The sequence below is a fragment of the Protopterus annectens genome, chromosome 14.part0 (assembly GCF_019279795.1).
Source record: "Protopterus annectens isolate FY-2018-M chromosome 14.part0, PAN1.0, whole genome shotgun sequence".
NCBI lineage: Eukaryota > Metazoa > Chordata > Ceratodontiformes > Protopteridae > Protopterus > Protopterus annectens.
The window spans coordinates 1,020,767,088-1,020,786,321 of NC_056748.1; the positions used below are offsets into that span (position 1 = coordinate 1,020,767,088).

Consider the following 19,234-nt stretch of genomic DNA (forward strand, 5'->3'; position numbering starts at 1 on the left):
GTTGGCAACAGACATGTGACTTACATAAGCATGTTTGTCTGGGAAGGAGGGCTGTGGTGGCAGGGGTGTGTGTGTGTGTGTGTGTGTGTGTGTGTGTGTGTGTGTGTGTGTGTGTGTGTGTGTGTGTGTGTGTGTGTGTGTGTGTGTGTGTGTGTGAGAGAGAGAGAGATATGATATCCATTCAGGCTACACAGTAATCTTTGTATAGGCATGTGCAGGAATGGGTAAACCTCAATATCAGGGGAAGAGCAGTCCCTCCCTGGTAACATAGAGCCCATATCACTACCAAAGGATGGAAAAGGCTGCATTAGAAATGCCCTAATGGCTGCTAGGCTGATGGATGGGAACAGCCATGCTCTGTAAGGAACAAGTGGACCAATAGATTGCAGGAAAGCTGATGGTCAGCAGGCAGTGCAGTACAAAAAATGTACAATTAAACAATAAAAAAAATCAACCACTAGTCCCATCATGCCAATTGTACAACCAGGCTAACATTAGTGAAACTAAAACATGTCCTAGGAAAGAACAAGTAATTTTGTCTAGCACTTTTGTCTTTGCTTAACTTTTTTTCAGGGATGCTGTGCTTTCTACTTCACCCATGTCAAGATCTTTAACACTGGCATCTCCAAACTTATATATTACAACTTCAAGAAACACAGGAACAAAGAAAGAGGAGGAGGTAGTATGCCCATGTTCATATGGTCTTTCAGTTGTAATAAATAAGCAATAAATAATTCTAGGATGTGGAATGAGGCAAATTACTACAAGTAGGGTCTATGTAAGGGTGACTCCACATGCAACTTGCTCAGTTTTAATAGGTCAGTCAGTGATAATAGATTAGTTGCCATCTGTTCCTTTTAGAATAGTAATTTCAATCATTGTTACTTTTGGTAGGCATGGATGGATCTGGTTGTTGATATTCTGGTATTCTATCATATTAAGTAGAATCCTTAGAACAGCAAAGAGAAACATCACATGCTTCATTCTAACTGCCATCCCAACCACTCCCAGGATGAGTCTTGGGAAGTGTCTGCTTTTATACAAACCACAGGACTCTATCAGTAGCAATGGATATTTTGTCTGAGATCAACCATTCATTGCTGCTATTTGAAACAAAAATACTGTTTCTGATTAAATGCACCATTATTGTAACAAACAAAATACAGTCACTGACCAATTAGAAATGAACAATACAGCATTCGTTTTGCTCACTAAGATCACCTGACTCTCTGTCTGTGCCTTTTAATGTTAGGCACAAGTTCTGAATTCCAAAAAAGAACTTTCTACACTTGTCATATTGACACTTTTGTGTTAGCAAAAAATAAATAATCAAAAACAGACTAAACCACAAATGAATTCTTCTTGAAATGAAAATGTACTTGAAGTACAAACAGTAAAATTTTTCTTTCATTTTAACTTGTCCCTTTACATTCCCTCATCTGAAGCGATGACGCATCCCTCAAGATACATATATATATATATATATATATATATATATATATATATATATATATATATATATATATATACAGATAGATATATATATATATTAGGACTGGACAATGGCTACAGATTTCCAGATGGACTGACACTCTTTCACTTGCTATCAGACATTCTCAACCTGCAGTTTCCTTCTGTTCACGGCACATGCAATGCTTATACATTTGGTTTACAAATGTGGTCTTATTATTATTATTATTATATTTCACTGGAATAAAGGGAGTTCAGCAACTTTTGGTCACATATTCCCCCTTGAACAAATTATCATATAATCTACTAAATCTAGCAACACTGTATTTTCATCATTTTGTTCACTATAACTGCCAACTAATGTGGTTAGTGGCAATGATTCATGCTTATTGATCTTATACTTTGTAATTTGATACGTTTGTCTGAATTCCAGAAGTTTAAAAACCAAAGCTTCAAAAATAAAATAAGTCCTAATAATAAGATTATGATAGCAATTAGCATAAGCATTTTAAATAACTTTTCCCCAACCAGAAAAGAGATTAGTTAACCATGCTTAATGAGAACTGTCAGCTTTTTTAGCATGAGACAGTTCAGCAACTTTCTAAAAATTTCAAGGTGACTACAAATGGCACCAGTGTTATCAGGAATAAACAAGCAGCACTCTGTTTTGATGAGTGTACACATACCCCCTTTAGAGCAAAGGTAAAGTCAAGGACCATTCTGTTCTGCAGTACCACACTGCACATGGCAGTCATTTCAAGAAAAAATCAGATTGATAGACTCAAGTTGCATTACTCAATAGTTCTGAAAGCATAGTTTTCACAACTCCCAGATGGATTTCACTGCCCCATAAGAATGCAAAGTCATGCTCCAGAAATAACACCACCACCAGGATTCATGTGAGCTAGTCCTTTCAAATCAATCTTTTGAACAGCATGATGAACAGGATCCAGAATGTTATTGGTATCTCTCCAGCAATGAGCATTATGAATCTTTCTTTTAGGTAAAGTGCCTGCATGTTGTATAGCTGGAATATATCACCTATATAACAACAACCTGACAAGCCTGTTGGAAACAAGGTATATGCTTGGTCTCTGCAGATATAACAGCATTCATGTAATACTTTCATACCCAATCCCTTCAGCCCCACCATAAATTATTCAAGTGAAATGGCAAATGTTTTACCAGTCATTAACAATTGAAGTGGTACTACTGAAAAGTGGGTATAGGAATGTTTAATTTTTCAATTTTTAGTAAGAAAAATAATGTGAAGTACTGTGTGGAAGCTTGCATCAGTCACATGTATTGGAATGAGTGGAATACTGCCATCATGTGCAGTATGTGTAGGTGCACAATCTCAACAGTCACTAATGTTAAAACTCTTAGCATGTGTATAAGGCAGCAGAAAAAGTATTACATTTAGGATGCCAATAAGGGGCTCTAGATGCAATACTGACCAAGTGTCTGTCCCTAGTTTTAGTGATATGCTTATCTCTAATAAAAATGATTCAGTACTTATAGTTCTGATGGCTGCAGATGAAGACATATTCACAGTTCTGGATGAAAAAAGCAGGTGAAATAAAATTATGATGAAAATCACAATAGCTGCTTTGATAATAGGATCATACAAAAATTGAGCATGTTGGGGCTGGAAAGGGTTTTGAAGAAACTGGAAGCATGGATGTTGAAATGCTTGGTTGTAGGTCATATAAAGTCATTTTCCATAAAAACGTCAGTTGGAAGTGCTGGTTATATAAGATTTCAGAGACAATTCAGAAGGAAGAATATGAGTATTTATATATAAAAGACCCCCACAATGTTTGGAATTCCCCACTCCACAAAGACACAGTTAATCTGCCATTTTGTCCAATTGTAGATGCTAGGAATTTCATCATGTCAGCTTTTGCAAAGTACTTGGATTTTAAGGTGAAACCATATGTTCAAGCGGTGAAGCACTTGGTAAAAGACTTGGCAATTTATACATGATGTGAGGACAGTTACTCTTAGCCTGTTTGTTACAACCGACATAAAAGATCTGTATTTGGTGATCCCACATGATGTGGGACTGGAAAGATTTGCATAATTTTTACATTTTCATTCGGATTTGGATCAAGATAGAATCAATTTGCTTTGTGATCTTATGGAACTGGTTTTGTATAACAATTACATATTTTTTGAAAACCATCTTTTTTCTGCAAACAAAAGGTGTGGCCATGGGTGCAGCTTGAGGTGTCATCTATGCCAACACAGTTATGACTACCTGGGAGAAGAAGTTTTTGTTTAACAGTAGCTTCAAAGAATCCTGGACCATGAACACTAGGTACCAGGATGACATTTCTCTCATATAGACAGGACACCAGGAAGCAATTTCGAGTTTCAAGGAATACATCAACAGTTGTACTGGTTTTCTAAAATTGTCATTTGAGGTGAATGACAGGTGAGGTTTCTGTGTTCTAGTCAGGTAGCATAGTCTTGATAGAGGTCTGTTGTCATCCAGTCCTGGTTGTTTTGCTTGTTGAGTTTCCTGTGTTTCTGGCAGCCATCTTCTGCTGGTAGTGTCTTGTCTTTGCTGTTAGTGAGAGTAACAGGGTTGCCTGACCTTCTCTAGCATTAGTGATTGGTTGAAAGAGCAGGGGCTAGCAGGACTGGGTAATAATTCCAGCTTCTGGACTCTTCCATCTTTTCTGGTATTTAAACCCTGTGATTGCAGGGTGTTGCACTTGTTTGCTCCCACTGCAGCTGCTCTGTTTTCACCCATTATGAGGTCTTAGTTGCATTTTTTTCTCTTACCAGCACTCCTGTGTAACTGATGCCCTCTTTTGCAACTACTGTGATTTTGTCCAGCCCTACTCACACCTATAGGTACTCTATCCTGATAGTATCCTGATAGTACCCACTCTACCATCCTTTACCTCTCTTCCACAGATTCTGACAACCATGGACCGACAATTTCCTGTGGTTTCTCCTGCTAGTCTTATTGATATAGGCATCCTGAGGCAGTGCAGCAACTGCCTCATGTACAGGGGCAACCCACTTCTTTTACCACCTAGGAACACAATATGTGAAAGATGCAATTACATTAAGAACCTAGAATCCTTTCTGTCTCAATCACAAGCCAGTATGTCTGCCACTGAGAAGGTTGTCTGCACAAACACCACACCTCTACCACCACCCACATCTGTACAGTATATTCCTACATATGTAGAGGTTCTCAACAAAAACATACCTAAACAAAAGAGACCTCCAAGGCAAAAGCACACATACACATCACAACCCATTGCACCAAGCACCACACATAGTACACATGCCTGTGTCTCACAGTCTCTAAGGCCCAGCCACAAATCCAATATACTAGTCATAGGTGACTATCATGAGACACACAGATGTGCCCCTCACCAGACTAGATAAGGGAAAGTCACGGTAAGTTGCTTGTCAGGTGCTAGTATCCACCATATCACCCACGCACTTAAGTCTCTCAACGACAGGTACCGTTCATGACTCTGTCATAGTCCATGTTGGTGTGAATGACTTGAGACATACCTCTGGGCTATATGAAGAGAGACATGATTGAGCTCACTGAATATGTGTCCTGGGCAGGTATGTCCCTAGCCTTAAGCAGAATCCTACCGTCACCTAGAATGATGCCTCAGCACAAAAAGAAAATTATTGACTTTAACAATTGGCTTAGTTTCTGGTGTTATTCCAAGGGTATCCAGTACCTGACAGCCTGGGAGGACATGACTGACAGACCATGAAGTTTTGCCAGAGATGGCCTTCATCTGTCTCCACTGGGCTTCAGGCTTCTGGCAAAGGCTCTTGTCTCCCCCATAGTGCCTTTTTTAGGCAAAGTCATAAGGACAAATTACCAATGTGAAAAATTCTTCTAAATGAAATTTAAAGAACATGCTGCTAAACGCTAGGAGTCTTAACATGAAACTGCACTTATTGCAAGCATTCCTCACCCTGGAAGATGCTGACATTTGTGCAGTCACTGAAACCTGGTTCAAAACTATGGAGAGTACCCCAGCCTTGCCAGATTACTTGTCCTACCATACTTTCAGACCAAAAACAGAGGGCTACAAAGCCAAAGGAGGTGGAGTTTCAATATTTATCAAAGACATCTAGGCTGGTCAAACAGTATGATGCACAGGAGCCACTCCAGGTGCAGTTAACTATTGACAAAACATCTATTCAAATCAAAGCTAGCTACAGACCCCCAACCATGACTCAGGAGTCCCACTCCACCTATCTGGACTTACTAGAATCCACCAAGATTCAACCCTTTACCCTGATCCTGGGTGACTTTAACTACCCAACCATACAGTGGAAGACCTATTCTAGCTCAAACATGAATGTCTAGAGATTTCTTGACTTCATCAATGCTAATGCATATGATCAGCTGGTTGATACCCTCACAAGAAGTGAAACTATCCTGGACATGGTACTAACCAACATGAATAGCCACTGTAGCACTCCTACATTGTCATTCTCCTTGTTAAGATCCAAACATAAAGCAATCACTTTGAAGTCACCATCTCCCCTGACCCCCCTCCCCTTGCCAGAGTCAACTAAAAAAGACTTTTCCAAAGCTGACTACAACCTCCTAAGAACAGGTATAATCATCTTCACAGCCACCATCCCTTCAGTTGAATCAAGCACTAATGTCCAAGCCTGCACCAAAAAAAACTATATAAGCACCTATATAGCTGCATGGACCAGGCAATAACGAACAGGGCCAAATCATCTTCCTCAAGGAAGGGTAAACCTGTCTAGTGGACAGTGACAATAAGCAGACTATATAATAAAAGGAAAAAAATGCTGTCCAGGACCAAGAAGGAGCAGGTGCCAAGTTGGAAGCAATCTCTCCTTTGTCTGAACAAGCAAATAAGGTCACTGGTGAAATCCTCTAAGGCTAACTCTGAGTCCAAATTGGCCACAGCCACTAAGGGCAATCACAAGGCCTTCTTGGCATACATCCACAATCTCAAAGGTAACTCCCAAATCTGCTCTGAAGTGGAGGTCAAGAATATCACATACACAAACACCATAGATATAGCCAACCTGTTGGCAGACAAGTTCAGTGAAAACTTCACCCTCCTGTCCCATCAGTAAACCAGGACATCCCCAGCACCTGCCCCCCTTCCCTCATCACCAGGGAGCAGGTTATTAATGCCCTCTCAAAGGCAAAACATACAGCCTCCGTGGGACCAGGCAACATCCCTGGCTGTGTCCTACATGAACTCAGGCAAGAGCTCTCAGTACCACTAGGCACCCTATTCAACCAAAGCTTGTGCATCAGCTTTGGCCTAGCAGAATGGAGGACAGCCACTGTCATCCCTCTACACAAAGGTTGAGCGTCCACTGACCCAGACAATTATAGGCCAATCAGCCTAACTAGCCTGATCTGCAAGGCCATGGAACAAATTGGCAACCTCCAAATGCTTGATCACACACAGCTTGGTTTTGTCAAAGGCAGATCATGCCTGGTAAACTTGGTCACCTTCTTTGAAACAGTCCCCAAAGCCATGGATGAGGGCAAGATCATGCACCTTGACCTAGCCAAAGCCTTCAACACTATTCCCCACCCAGGCATAATAGATAAACTCTCCCAGCTAGGCATCAACCCATATGTTACCAGATGGATAGCTAACTGGCTCACTAATAGAATCCACTCAGTCAAAATAGGGGAAACCATCTGTAGTAGACCCGTAACAAGTGGCATACCCCAAAGATCAGTCTTGGGGCCTCTACTGTTTGGGATATATTTTTCTGAGATGCAAGGCAAATCCAGTGGTCTGTGGCTGACCAGGTTTGCAGATGACTGTAAGCTGGGCACTGTCATAAATTCCGCTAGTGATGTGAACATCCTCCAAGAGGGCCTTACCCAAACTAATGACTGGTGCCAGAAACATGACTTCAAACTGAATGCTAAGAAATGCATCATTATTCAATTTGGGGGAAATGGTGTCCCCACTAATTATCACATTAATAACAATGTACTAAGCAGGCAATCAGTCATGAGGGACTTGGGCACCCAGGTTGATAGCAACCTGACTTTTGACCACTAAGTTGCCTCCACTGTACGGAAGGCTTTCTACATGGCCCACTTCATAAGTAAGGGTATTTCATCCAGGAAGGTCATAACATCCCTGTACTCCTCCCTTATCAGACCCATTATGGAGTGCAATACCCCCTGCGGCATGTACCTTGCCAAGCACATGCAGCAGTTGGAGAGACCACAGAGGTTCCTGACCAGGAAAATCCAGGGTCTCCAACACCTATCCTATACAGATAGGCTAAAAGTCCTGTCCCTCTACTTAGTCTTATGCAGACTGCTCAGAGGTGACCTGTGTCTGGCATACAAGGCCTGCCTCGGACTCAGCCATGATGGAGTTGCTGCATATCCATAAGTCAAACTCCACGCACACAACCCACATGCAAGGTCTCAAACTGGTCTGTGACATTAACAGAACTTTTTGGTGGGCTAGATTTGTATCCCAATGACTCCCCCATCTGTGGAATAGACTTCCTCTCCATGTTAAGCAGAGTACCTCACCAGCCCTCTTTAAGAGGAACCTGGTCAACTGGATGGGAAACAGAAAATATACCCTTTGGATCCCACCTGTGCCCCTGCTGGACAGGGAAAACATGTGCTGACTTGGTGTGAACATGCGTGAAATTCTTGGCTAGGTTTATAAGGGCCTCCAGGCCAATAGCCTAGTATTATCCTATGAACCTATGACCAAGCCATTGCATATCTGGATGTGGCACATAGAAAGGATACCAATGGGTGTTTGGTGTCTAAAATACATAGGAAGCCCACATATTCAAATTTTTTTTTACATTTTGAAAGTTATCATCCTCTTCAGCAGAAAAAGGCAGTTTTAAAAGGACAGTTGGTTTGGAAAGCATGAATGACATTATCATATTTAGACTTTGTGGAAGGAATGCTTTTTGTTAAAATCCATGTTTTTGGGACGTGGATATCCTGAAGCCTTTGTTGATTCAGCCATAGATGAAGTCATGATTAAAAGACAGAACAACGCATATGTACCTATTTTAAAGCCACAGTTGACACCCCAAGTAGGCTGGGGAAGTCCTCATATAATGAGGAGCCTGAAGTAATGACTTGAATAAGTGGAACTGTTTCTGCTCTGATTGGCAAGTATAAAAGAATTCCTTTATCACCACTTTTTCTTTAGATCAAGCAGAGGTTAGAAGAATAATTATGAAAAAATTAGTAATTATTAGGGAAGATCATGAGTTGACTAGCAAGTTAGGAGACAAGCCAACAATAATTTTCAGGAGAAGTAAAAACTTAAAAGATTTATTGGAAATGCCTGTTACTACTCCCTTAGACAATTAAGATTTTGCTATGAAAAGATGTGGGTTTTGTGAGCTTGCCCCTATATAAAATGTGCCCGGCATATGTTATCAATGGAAAGATGTATCAAATGCAAAGTAATTATAACTGCAATACAAAATGAGTGGTGTATGCAGCCCTATGTGAGTCTTGCACTGCTTTTTATGTGGGCAGGACGGAAAGGGCATTAAAAGATAGGTTATGGGAACACGTGTATGCCATTTCTAAAGCACAAGAAAGAAATGCTTTGACTAGGCACATTAAATTACATCCTGCACATTGTTTTAAATTCGTTGTTTTGGAGAAGTTGATTGAAAATCCAAGAAGTGGTCCTTTGGGATTTGCATTTGGATAAAAAAGAACTGCTGTGGCAATTGAAATATAATACAAGTGTGAGTCCAGGCTTAAATGAGTTGATAGCTGTTCAGCCAGTTTTAAAGTTTAAGCTTTTCAGAGATAAGTGTTTTATATATATATTATATATTTGTTAATAATTATTTTAATGGCTGTTTAGTTTTCTAAGCATGTTTTTAAGTGGTTCTGTTAGTATTATGTGATGCATTATACAATGCTTATAATCATGTGTGGGCTCTTTAAATGTGATTCATTGGAAGTCACATGATGATGGGATGTGTTTTAAATATGGTGGACTATTCCAGTGTATTTCATCTGATGAAGTCTAGGAATCCAAAAAGATGGCTCGCACCAATTGCACATTTTTATATTTTATATCCAGGACCATAGCCTTTGGTTAAATGCATGATTTCCCTTTAAGCTTGCAAAGAGGAAATGATGTAATATGCCTTGCTTTATTTAAATGCAGCTTTAGCTCTTCTTAGCTTATCTAATGAAGTTCCTGCATGGTTTTAAACTTGAGACGAAAGTGCTTACAAGCTTTCATTACTGTTTCGAATAAAACGTTTGCCTGCAACTGGTGCGAGCCGTCTTTTTGAATTCATTGGTTTGTTTACCTTTTTGCTGTTTGTGATCTCTTGAAGTCTGTTTATCACAGATGAAAAAGCTAATCGTGGTTGTTTTAGCGAATAAAGTTGGACTAGTTGCTGTTTCTGGGTCCTGATGCTTTTTATTGTGGATTTTACAATTTATTGTCGGTGTTTGTGAATTTCAAAAATTATGGAATAATAACCAAAAATGTACGGCCTCATGTGTATAACATCACATATACAGATCCCAAGGATATAGCCAACATCCTAGCAGAGAAATTCCGTGTGACATTTACCCAGTCTACCCATATTGTTACATTCACTACCCTGAAAATGTAATTACCCCTGAAATTACTTTGGAGCAGGTCTCAGAATCCCTGTTAAAGCTAAAAATAACATTTTCATGCAACTAGACACTATACCAAGCTAAATTCCTATCACTGCCAAGTAAGCACTTTCCAAGTCTCTACTTAAACTGTTCAATCTTAGCCTATTCATATGATTATAGTCTGATGCCTGGAGAAAAGCCACTGTGATTTCCCAGCACAAGGGTAAGCCCTCTATGTACCCAGGTAATTACAGGCTCATCAGACTCACAATCATTACATGCAAAGCAATGGAACATGCCATAATAACATGCAGTAATGTGGATGTAAGCAACTTAACTGATCTAGACCCCAATTAGCTGGGTTTTGTTGAACTTCAGGTCCTGTATCCTGAATCTAGTAAGATTTTTTTAAAAGGTTAAAGAGGCTGTGGACAGTAGTCACTCAGTTCACTCTTCTTATATGCAGCTGGCCTTGGCTTTTAACACTATCACCCCTGCTAATGTTATTGAAAAATTAGATAAATGTAATGTAAAAACCTTACATTGTCCATTGGATTACAAACTTGTTATTCAACAGATCCAGGTTGTGAAACTTGCTGATGCCCTCTGTGAATTTGAAATTGTAATTAGTGGGGTACCATAGGGTTCAGTTCTGAGCCTTTACTCTTCAATCTTTATTTTTCAGACATCCCAGCCAATATCCCAGAGGTGGATGACAATACGTCCAATGAATACAAACTGAGCACTATTATCCATTTATCCATGGATTTATCCATGGATTTCAAACATCTCCAGATTGGGTGAACTGTGCACAGGTGTACTGAAAACTGTGTCAAGCTAAATGAAAAAATAAAGTACATCACAGTATTATTTGGTAAAAAAGCTGTTCTTACTTCATATATTACAAATGTTACTCCTCTTGTGATGGACATGATGGACAGCTCACTTTCTTACTTGATTATCATCTTTCCACTAGAGTCAGGAAATATTTCTATCAATCCGTTACTTTCCAGGGGAGCATCCTTGGTTCCAAAGAACTCATCCTTTCATTCTTCTCTTGTCAAACAAAAAAATTCAATGCAACATCCCTTTGTTATTAACAACTACAAGCATATTTCTCAAATGGAATGGTCCCAGAGATTATCATTATCAAAGTGTCCAGCTCCTCTAGTCTCTTAAAGGGGAGCTGGCATCTCCAGTTTTGTTTGTTTGTTGTTTAGTTTTGATAAGCAGAATGGACTCAGTACAGAATTCAAGTCTTAGCATTGCTTTTTTATGTGCAGCTGCTTAATCTTACATATATTTGATGATACTATGGTTTGCTATGTACAGAGAGATTTACTTAAGATAAGGCAATGTTTCATTACAGCTTTTACTTTACTCTGTGCAACTCAAAGGACTACTGTATATAAACTGCAATATTTAGTATAACCTACTTTTATATTCTCTGCCTACAGCTGGTATACTTTAAGTGCAATGGCACTGTTCTGATAATTGCTGATTTACTATGAACTGTATTTGTGTAAATAATTTGTCAAGTTTCTAACTTTTTTAGAGGTAGTACTTTCATTTTGATGTAAATTACATATTATTTAGTTCTATTACTACTCACTAGCAAGTTGCCATATTCTCCCTCTTTGCTCTCAGCCTTTTCTTTTATCATGCAGTTTTCTTTTCTCACAACCAGCTTTTTCTGTCTTTTATATCAGTTGCAAACTCCAGATTTAAACTGTATTCACCTCTCATATCAACATGCAACTTCCACTGACTATATTACTGCTACTAGCCAATGATGCACATCTAAACCCAGGTCCTTTTCATTTGACATTTGCAAATATGAATATCTGTAGCAAAAAATAACAAATGAGGTCAACTTGAATCTTGATTACAACACTATTTCAGTATTAATTATAACTGAATCCTAACTAAAAGAGAACCCATGGATACCACCCTCAATCATAGACAACTATACCCGATTGAATAATAACAAATGTGGGGCCAGACACATATGTGGAGTAACCACTCTGGTAGATAAATACATTACAATAGACTGTAAACTTGTATGCAGTCCTGCCTCCATACTAGATACTGACCTCATCCTCCCTCATCCTCTTAACCATTTGTAAACACATCAAATCTTTACAGCCAGACTATAGCCCTCCTGCCCTCCATTACTGCACTGGAAGCAATACTTCACAGTATACCCCCCGACACACACACACACACACACACACACACACACACACACACACACACACACACACACACACACACACACACACACACACACACAAATAAAGCAAGCTAACTATACTAGGCAACTAAACCTGGCCTTCACTGGACCTCAAAAATCCAAAATAACCACATGATTTTAGCCAACAATTTGACCCTAACCACAAACTAGCTATCACTTCTTGACATAATCCCAACAAATTTCTCTGATAAATGCTTCACTGTTTGTATCCTACCAAACAGCATTAGCAACCATAATCATATAATTTTCATTTGGAAACTAAAAACTCAGAAAAGCTCCCACAACTATGCAAGAATAAGAACAATTATGGATGATTTATCTGAAGATCTTTTTTGTAGAATGTACCTTGCCTTGTGCTACTCCATTTTCTCATAGGCTATCTACACAGAGAGTAAGGCCCTAATATCAGAACTGTAGCTAGGTTCTCTGGCACACCCTACTCAAAGCTGAGGACAAAAAAGAAAAGAAAAACAACAATTAAATTACCACACACAAAGTGCTTTACTCATGACTGAAAATGCATTATTAGCATTCATTTCAGAACACCAGTCAGGCACTGCTATACCACTGGCACCTGTTGATTATGTCCTCCATTACATTGGGCCTATAGTAGCCCCCCCCCCTATACACTGACCTAGCTACAACTTTGCCCAAGATACTTCAGCCATTAAAAATTGGGGGGGGGGGGGTTCAAAGTCAAGTGAACACCCTGGTTAAAACAACCAATCAAGCTTGGTATAACTGGAAAATAACCCCCCCCCCCCCGTCTGCCAAAAAATAAGACTTGGAACAATGTAAAAACAAAGGTCGATTGTAAGATTGTCAAAACTAGTAAACCACTAAAAACCTTTTCCCTGAAGTAGTACAAGGAATGCTACACACCATATGCAACACCAGATATCTGGACATCCGCACCTTCTTTGACATCTCTTCTGCCCCTCCTGTTCAACTTCTACATTCTTTCCTTGCACCTCTCGTTCCACTTTAAGGCAAGTGAAAGACAAAGGTGATGCAATTTCACACAACCAAAGTCCTCACTGCTACGCTATCCTCCCCCTCACTTAAACTTGCTGCACAACATTTGTCTGGTACACTTACATATTCAGCCAGTTACACTCAATGTATTTCCTAATTTAATCAAACACACCACAGTAGTATCTTTCCCAAAAATGCCATCTCTTAGAGCAGTTCAGTTTATTACACAGTGTGACATTCTCTCTGACAGGCAACATGGCTCCAGGCCCAAGTACAGTGCCTCCACTGCTATCCTCTCATAAACTAACAAAATGGCTATAATGTGGAAAAAGGTAAAGTCTTGGGTGTTGTGCTTATCAGACTTAAAACAACATTTTAATGCACTGATCATAATTTTTTTTTATCTAAGCTCAAAAAATGTAACCTCTCCAGCAATATTTGTTTATGGTTTAAAAGCTATCTTCACAACATAACATTCAACATTTCATCCAGCAACCCCCTTCACACCCTTCTGTCACTCATGTTGGTATACTACAAGGCTATATTTTATGATCTCATTATTTTTTGTTCATTAATGATCTTACTTGAGATCTTTCTATAATACAGAGATATAATTATCAAAGGATCTTATCACTTACTGCACATATAAACTATTCCTCACAAAAAGATTTTAACTTTTATGGAACTGGCTCCACTGTAACAAACTTGCCTGCAATACCAAGAGATCCACAGTTATGTTATATGCTGCCAGCAATAAGAACTGGTCTTCTCACCATTTATAAATAAACCAGAGTAAACAGCCTCTCCCCTTAATGACTCAGCAAAGAGACCTAGAGATAACATTTGAAGAAATACTATCATTGCAGCCATAAATTCAGCAACAACAGTCCTGACACAGTTTAAGGTTACCTACAAAACCTTACCCCTTTTTAATGTAGGTGTCAGGAAAGCTATTGCTATTAGCATGCTTTTACCTTGCTTGGAATATGCATTTCCCCATCACTGCTTTACATTCCTCTAGGAATTGTCATATATTACAAAAAACAAGTGTTCATTTACCCTAGCCCTCCCTATAAGTGTCATTGCCTTACTGTCAACAAGTCTAACTGACCAATTCAACAAATTGGAGAAAAAAAGCTAGAAACCCAAACAAAAACCAGTGAAAACACTAGCTGTAAAATGGATCCAAAAATAGGCACTGCTGGTGAAGGCAGATACCACAAAATTATTTAAACTTGTGTAATGCACACTATAGCTTTTTTTTCTGTGTGCAACAGACTTCATCAGAATCTAGACTACACACATCAAATGCTGCTTTTAAATGATTCTCCCCTAACATAAAATATGCTTAATCAGGTTTTAAAGGTATAACACTCAAATAAAACTTTCCCAAAGGTATTGTATATATTAAAAATCAAGAAAGCTAAATATAAACATATAACATTCAGCTTACTTATTTTAGATGTGTTTACTGAGGAGGTCCGACTGGACAAAGCTGTCCTTTTTCAGTGGAGGCCCAGGAAGAATAGCTCCAGAAAAAAATTGCTAACATACCATACATAACATATTTACATGATCATTGTGGTTTACACATACCGTTATAAAATGTAGCAGATAATAACATATGATTGCATAAGATATTTACATAAGCATAGTGGTGTAGACATACAATTAAAAGTATAGCAAGTAGTAACATACTGTATGATTGTTGTTCATACAGTATGTTTAGTGTATAAAGATGTAATGAAGATAAGAGAAGAAAGGAAAAACTAAAAATGCTATCCAGGTTGTCAAAGGAGGAGAATACAGACAAGTTCATATGAGGTCCATTGACATTTTAAGGGAAAGCTTTTCAACTTAGTCTAGGGGAGAGTTATTGGGTATAGCTTAGTTTAAATAACCAACCTATCATATGTTTATTTTAAAATACAACATAAAATTGCTTTATTCCTAAAAAGCACACAAAAACAAGATAGAATGCTAATATTTATCAGCTCTTGTTTTTAGCACTGGAACTATGGATACATTGTCATTAATCCCTGGGGAGTTTGTGGCATCCAAATTTACTTGCCACCACAACTCTCTTACCTCTACATGATCTTTCAATGCCCCCCTTGGGTTAGGTGTCACATTCTCTAATATACAAAATAAAAAGAATGTGGCAGCAACCTTGAGTTTGATTTCTCATGGCAAGAAACATATCTTCTTCGTTAAAATGTATTGATAGCTGTATATGTTCATTAATATGAAATAAGAAATCCAAACCAATGCATAGCTAGACAAAATGATCCTTTAATGACACATAAAAAATCAACATGCACACAGCATCTCAGACTGAGCACTTTCACCTGCTAACAGTCAGTCATCATCAGAGTCATATCGGTGCAGTTCGAAATGCATTTAAATGAGAAACCAAGCATGGACATCATATCCTGCTAGTTTAACATGTAAAAAAGACTTTGGTATTTAAATCCTTAAACCCTTAGCATAGAAAAAGGTTTTCTTTTATAAAAATGCTAACTGTTAAAATATATATAAAAATACTTTGAATCAGGTAAAATTAGCTAGTATGTTAATACACAAACATAATGCCCTAAAAACACAATTCTTGCTACTGAAGCACTTGTGAATTAAAATGAATTTTCAGCTGATGTTGAAATGCATAGCATGTAACATATACACATTTCAAAAATATTTCTTGATGTCTTTCAAATATCTTGCAAGCACTTTAAGTATACTAAAGCACACTTAAATTTATACACACTTATGCACATCGGGCCCTCCTTTTTAATACCCCAGCCATGGAAATGGACTCATTAATGCCTGGTTCAACCTTGGCATTTAACCTTAGTTGCTATTCCATTTCCTTCACCTGCAAACACAAATCCGCATCACCTCCCCTGGCATTGATGTATACTCTGTCGATTACAAAGAAAATAAACTTTTTGAAATTAACACAAACAACACTGTGTGTGTATAAACCACTAGTTATTTTTGCATTTTTAATGTCTCTATTGTGCTCCATAATTCTCACATGCACCCTCCTAACCATCTTCCCCACATAAAATGTGGGGCATGAGGTGCATGTAGCCAGGTATACCACAAACTTGGTGTTACAGTTGCAGTGCCCTGGACACCTCAAAGTCGTCATAAGAATCTACCTGAACATACGGTCCATCATTGATGAACCTGCATGTTGAACATCTACCATACTTGTGCATCTTGGATACTGACAAATTCCTAGTCATACCAGTGTCCTTATTTAAAATCTCTTCCATATTCCTGCCCCTGCTATAAACCACTTTGGGCTCAAGACCAAGTCTATTCTGAAAGTCAGCATCAAATACAGCTTTCCAAGCTCTCCTGATACTTCATCTTAGATCAGGGGCACCATGATTGTATGGAACAACCATAGCATCAAACTTATTTGTACCATGCAAGTTGGTATCCAGATTCGTCCTACCAACACATTCATCCCCAGAATTGTCCACACTAATCTTCTGATATTTTTCTGCATGGTGATGAATACAATGGACCAGTTTAAAATGGTTATATTTCAGGTAGTTGGGGAAATCCATCCAGTTGAGCAGGCTGACTGAACAGCAGTGATATGCTTTGTTAAGGAAACTATTTGCAAATGTAGGAATTTTTATTGCACCATTGCTCCAATTCATGTAAGAGAGATGAGTTTATGTTTGTGAATGACAGTGAGGTGTAAGACAGGGTTGGCAGAAGGTATGTAAGACCAGTGTTTTTTTCTGTTGTGTAAAGAGAAATAAGGGCATGCTTTATAAAGAAGTCAGAGTTTTAAATGAGTTTTTCTGATAGTATTTTGAATGTACAAATCAAACTTTACGCTGTCATCTTTGATTACTCCGAGTAGCTTAGTAGGTGAGACAACCCCAGGTGTTGTTTATTTGTGCAGATGATATAGTGAATGTACTTTTTTGATTTTTGTAGTTTTTTGGTGTGAGTAGTAAGATTTTTGTTTTATGTTGCACTGCTTGAGAAAAGGCTCAACAAAGGAGTATGATGGCTGTGTACGGGCCTGAAGAAAGAAAATATTTAGAGCAGCACATGTTAGTGTAGAATCATCTGCATATTGGATATGAGAACTCTGGCTAACAGCAGTATGATGATTTTTAAAAAAATATTGAAGGCACGTAGGCCTAGGATTGACCCTTAGGAACTTGAATAGACACTGGTAAAAAGGATGAGTAGGATGATTGCCATTTACCATATTGTGTTCTCTAAAAGATGTAATCTTTAAAGCGCATTAGTGAGGAGGTAGCAGGCCTAAATCTGATAGCTTGTAGCATTATAGGATGGTGTACCATACTGAAGGCTTTAGCTAGGTATAAGAAGATGGATAAGACTTTCAGAGTGTCATGTCTGTGTTGATTTATTGTATTGTGTAAAGACAATAAAACTGCAATGGCACTGAGGGAGGGATGAACACAATATTGGGTGGGGAAGAGTAATTGAAGGTGTATACATCTTTTTAATTTTTTGACATGGTTGAAGGTATGGCAATTTGATGGTAATTTGATAATTGTACTGATTTTTCATCTTTGTGGAGAGGGAAAAATAATTTTTTTTCCATAGTTTAGGAACATAGGATTCTGAAATATACCTGTTTACGACTACAGATATTGAAGAGGCTGTGGCCACAAATGATGGTTTTAAATACTCCGCTGGAATTTGGTCGGGTGCCAGAAGTATAAGTTTTAGCTGAGAAAGTATATATTGCTTTTGTTGGGGCTAGTTCTAGTGAGAATTCTGGGGTAGTATTTATTGTGTAGTAAGGAATATCTTTTGTGTTATCTGATAAATTGTTCTAAAGTGCTATGATTGTTTGGAAGAAGTGTCAGTTTAATTTTTTAGCAATATTTAAGTTAGTGTTATTTGGTAGGGTTTAGGTGGTATTTTTGCAAGGTTTAAAAGTTTATCAGTAGTTATCCAGTATTGTTAGGTCTGGAGGCTTATGTAAAAAGTCTTTTGTCTTTTTGTACAAGTCGCTTTGAGAGAACTCACAGTTGTCTCTATGTTTAATAACCGCTTTGAGTTTTATTATTAAGCAAGTGTTTGCATGCTCCATCCCTTTGTAGCATTACCTGTTTGGTGTTTTTAGTTTGCTGTGGGCTGGATTTTATATGACGTCCTTCCTTCTTACCCATGCATGACTATTGAAAAAAGCATGAGTTTCACACCCCCCCCCAATGTCATGGGGCCACTATAGCAGTACTTTCATATTGTCCCGATCTGTAAGCAAGTCAGACAGCTCCTCCTGTACCTTTGTCTGCCTTCTAATAGCAACTCTCCTGCTGAAGTAATGTGTTGGCTTACAAATGTTAGGAAGTCCACATAAAACATAAAGCACAAACATGTTGGTTAACTAGAGCAAAGACATAATATACCTAAAACCTAAATTACAACCAACACCAATGCTGTGGAGTATAAAAGCAGAAGAATACAGAATTTAAACTGACCACCAGTTTAAAAAAACCCTTTTGGAAATACTTCACAAAAGAAGAAAACTCACTTCATTATAACCAGATTGAGCGCTTTTGTTCCGTAACCCAAATCTATGCACATATATCATAAGTAGTAAAATAATGAATAATAAAGTCTTGCTAACAAAACATCTTGAAAAAAATTCACTAACACATAATAAATAGTAATTTATCAGTATATAATTCCAGTTGAATTGACTGCATCTTAAAAAAGGGGAAATGAAAACCATCTCACTGAGACCTGGAGAGTGTATGGCATGCCAAACATAACTTGATTGTCAACCAAAATATAGGAACACTGTTTACATGTACCATATTTGCAGTTCCACATCATTGTTGAAGTGGTTGTACAGTGTTTATTATTACACTCCATAAATTGTTTAAAGT

The 19,234-nt window shown here is 38.3% G+C and overlaps 1 protein-coding gene across 3 annotated transcripts in view; it reads right to left on the reverse strand.

The window, feature by feature from the left end:
* Positions 1 to 19,234, reverse strand: part of PYROXD2 (pyridine nucleotide-disulphide oxidoreductase domain 2) — a 374,632-nt gene that overhangs the window by 184,501 nt on the left and 170,897 nt on the right. The gene's annotated exons all lie outside the window — the stretch shown is intronic.